Source organism: Nipponia nippon, unplaced genomic scaffold (assembly GCF_047370975.1).
Source record: "Nipponia nippon isolate SJK-2023a ecotype South Korea unplaced genomic scaffold, ASM4737097v1 scaffold_29, whole genome shotgun sequence".
NCBI lineage: Eukaryota > Metazoa > Chordata > Aves > Pelecaniformes > Threskiornithidae > Nipponia > Nipponia nippon.
In genome coordinates this window covers 2,338,387-2,342,590 of record NW_028262346.1, presented here as the reverse complement: position 1 = coordinate 2,342,590, position 4,204 = coordinate 2,338,387, and positions in this window count along the sequence as shown.

Genomic DNA, 4,204 nt, shown 5'->3' with positions numbered 1-4,204 from the left:
ATAATGTTATGCCTGATGACAATTCTCCAAAGAAATGCAGTAACTAATGCATTCTTAAGGTGAGAAACTTAATTTTACTTATCTATTTATTTATATATTTATAAGTACAGGGTTTATTATTATTATTATTTTTTTACATTGAGGTTGTCTGTTGGTTTTGAAGTAGCTTTTCTGTGGTGTTGAAATTATTTAGGATAAAAGAATTCTAAAGCATCTAAGTTATATAAATATGTATGGAGAGATACAAGCTGTTTGTATGCACAATAGGATGGTGATAAAAACAATCTGTAAGCTTCTTCCAATAGCTTCTCTTATAACCACCCACTGTTTAGTCATTTTGTAATAATGTGATGGATGAAAATGTTTCAAAGCTGAAATACCAAACAGATCTGCTCAAATTGCATCTGTGGATAGCAAAATAATGCTGGAAATATATAGATAATAAAGTGTCCATTCAATATCTCTAACCACTGATACCCTGAAAAAGCAAATTCTATAAGCTAGTATAAGGTTGATGTACCCCACAGCTAACAATAACTTTGTTTAATTTAGACTAGAGATCTAGACCTAAATGGTCCCATTCCCAGTTACAAGCAAAACTGGGATTTTCTGGTACATTCTCCACTGCTAAATCCTGATCCAGATTCTTTAGCCTTAGCTATAGACCTGGAGATGTGTAAGGAGCATCTGCAAGTTGTGTCAGACTAGGTATGGATCTTTTGTAGCTTTGTGTAATCACTTTTCCTGAGACGTACAAAAGGGTAATGCAGAATGATATGAAACACTACCATATTAATTTGGTCATGTGTTCAACCCACCTTGCAATCACTTTAAAGAAGTATAAATGGCCCCAAAGTCTCCAGCCGAGTGCTCTTAACTCAAGCAGTCTTAACCTGGCATTGTACTTTAAGTACCATGGAAAGAAATATAATTAATGTATTAATGTATGAGGCTGGAAAGAGATAGGTCTTTAGATTTCCAAAGTTACACTTCTGAATTGGGTCTAACAACTGTAATCAAAATTTTTCATTAGGTCTCTTATACTAATTAAAGGAGCTAAAGACACTGAGGAAGATTTACAGGAAGACATTCTGTTCCCAATAAGCTTTGTAAAATCTAGAAGCCTAAAATGGAATTCCTTCCTCACCCTGGTGTAACTTCTGTTGTGTGAGAATCCCAAAATACAAGAATTACATCAGAATAAATCAGATGTTTATAAGAAACAAATCAGTTCCTGTATGGTCATTTTTGACAGCAGAAAGCTCAACAAGTTTTTACACAGTAATAGTAATTTTAAAACATGTAAATGGAAAAAATGTCTTGAAATTGAAACAAACAAACAAACAAACAAACAACAAACCACCAAACAAGCAAACAAACAAAAAACTAAAACAAGATCCACAAGGAAGCTACGAAAATCAAAGCCACAGAAGACTTCAAAGAAGTAGCCAACTTCATTTATATATCCAAAGACTCTGGAGAGGATGCAACCAGTGCTACATCTTTTTAGTGGGCAACTACTGTAACTCGGTAGAATCAGCTCATATACCTTAGTATCAGAAAATACCTACATTTGCTGAAAGTACTTTGGCCCATGGGAGATGATACAAACATTTAGACAGAGTTTAAAGGTATAAAACAAACACTGTTTTAAGTTCTACAGTACACAACCATGGCTAAAATGTAATTAGTAAAAAATGCTAGGCAAGAGCATTGTGTGACCGGAACTATTCAATCAGAAAGTGCTGATTGAACATATATAATCACAATCAAAGCCTTTATTTAAATAGGGGTTACAGTCCTAATAAAACTCAATGAAGGTAATGATAAGGTTGAGTGCTTATGGGTAAAGATCAGGGGGAAAGCTAATAAGGCAGGTATCCTGGTGGGAGTCTGTTATAGACCACCCAATCAGGATGAGGAAACAGATGAAGTATTCTACAAGCAGTTGGCTGAAGTCTCATGATCCCTAGTCCTTGTTCTCGTGGGAGACTTCAACTTACCAGATATCTGCTGGAAATACAACACAGCAGAGAGGAAGCAGTCTCAGAGGTTCCTGGAGTGTGTGGAAGATGATAACTTCCTGACACAGCTGGTGAGGGAGCCAACCAGGGGAGGTGCCCCGCTGGACCTGCTGTTTATGAACAGAGAGGGCGTGGTGGGCGATGTGGTGGTCGGAGGCTGTCTTGGGCTCAGCGACCATGACATGATAGAGTTTTCAATTCTTGGAGAAGTAAGGAAGGGGATCAGCAAAACCACTACCCTGGACTTTAGAAAGGCAGACTTTGGATTGTTTAGGAGTCTGGTTGAGAGAGTCCCTTGGGAGGCAGTCCTGAAGGGCAAAGGAGTCCAGGAAGGCTGGATGTTTTTCATGAAGGAAGTCTTAAAGGCACAGGAGCAGGCCGTCCCCATGTGCCAAAAGACGAGCAGGCGGGGGAGAAGACCGGCCTGGCTGAACAGAGAGCTTTGGCTGGAACTACAAGAAAAAAAGGAGAGCTTACCACCTCTGGAAGAAGGGGCAGGTGACTCAGGAGGACTACAAGGATGTTGTGAGGATATGCAGGGAGAAGATTAGAAAGGCGAAGGCCCAGCTAGAACTTAAACTGGCCACCGCCGTTAAAGATAACAAAAAATGTTTTTACAAATATATCAGCGACAAAAGGAGGGCCAGGGAGAATCGCCCTCCTTTCTTGGATGTGGAGGGAAACTTTGCCACAAAGGATGAGGAGAAGGCTGAGGTACTTAATGCCTTCTTTGCCTCAGTCTTTAATAGTCAGACTGGTCACCCTCAAGGTTTTCAGGCCCCTGATCTGGGAGATGGAGACAGGATGCAGAATGAAGCCCCAGTTGTCGAAGAGGTGGCAGTCACCGACCTGCTCCTCCACCTGGATGCCCACAAGTCCATGGGGCCAGATGGGATCCACACGAGAATACTGAGGGAGCTGTCAGAGGAGCTTGCCAAGCCACTTTCCATCATTTACCAGCAGTCCTGGTCAACCGGGGAGGTCCCAGATGACTGGAAGTTAGCTAATGTGACACCCATCTACAAGAAGGATCGGAAGGAGGATCTGGGGAACTACTGGCCTGTCAGCCTGACCTCGGTGCCAGGGAAGGTCATGGAGCAGATCATCCTCGAGGTCATGGTATAGATGGACTTGGCAGTGTTAGGATAACGGTTGGACTCGATGATCTTACGGGTCTTTTCCAACCTTAACGATTCGATGATTCTATGATTCTATAAAACACAAAGGGAAATAGGGGCAGAGGGCTTCTAGACAGGTAATGAAAGAAAAAATTAAACTCATCCAATTACATCTGGGGAAAAATCCATTACTTATAACAGTGAGAGGACAGCCCCAGGAAAATTCAAAGGCAAAACTAATAATGAAGGCGCAGTGTCCTTTCAACAGATTCTAAATGAGCTCTAATTTTCTTACATCCACCATTCCCAAACTATATAAATTTCAACTAAGCAGAAAAAAACTGACATGCTAGATGTAGAGAACTGCTAGTGTAAAGCAATATGTCTCAAACAGCCTGGGTGCTAAAACCACGATGCAGAGCAACGGTCGCTAGGACCCAGGAGTGGACAGTACCCTGGAGTGAGGGTGAGGGAGGGAGCCCTGTGGAGACAGGGTGGCCTTGCCTCGGCCCAGTCCCCCGTGGTCTTATTCCCCCCCCACACACACCTACTGCCTGGGGGACAGTCCTGGTATCACTCCTCTTGGTTTGACTGGTCGCTGATGTAATTTTCCAATTAGCAAAACTGCTAACCACTTGTGCCTTGGGAAAGGAATTTGGGAGGGAGCTAAAAGATAACAAACTGTGGAAAACTAAAGGCTCTAACCTTGAAGAAGAGCTAACAAGCCGATAAAAGTGAACATCTTGGCACCAAAGACTGGACGGTGGCCAGAGAAGATAAAACTGCAGAAAGTAGGTGAAAGGTAAATGTGGCGAGGGGAGATCATGACCACCGACTCAATTCAGGACCGAAAAGACTTGCCCCTCCACACCTGAAAGGAGCATGCGTGCTAATTTACATAGCAAGCGAGGCTAATTTAAATACAGTAAACCAATAGTGTATGAAATGTTAATCACTAACCAATAAGTGTAAATTTAGGTGGGTTTATACTAATCATGTAGCCTGATAAATGTGCTGTAGTTTGTATGACAGTGTGCGTGCTTGATTTGTGGAATTATTATC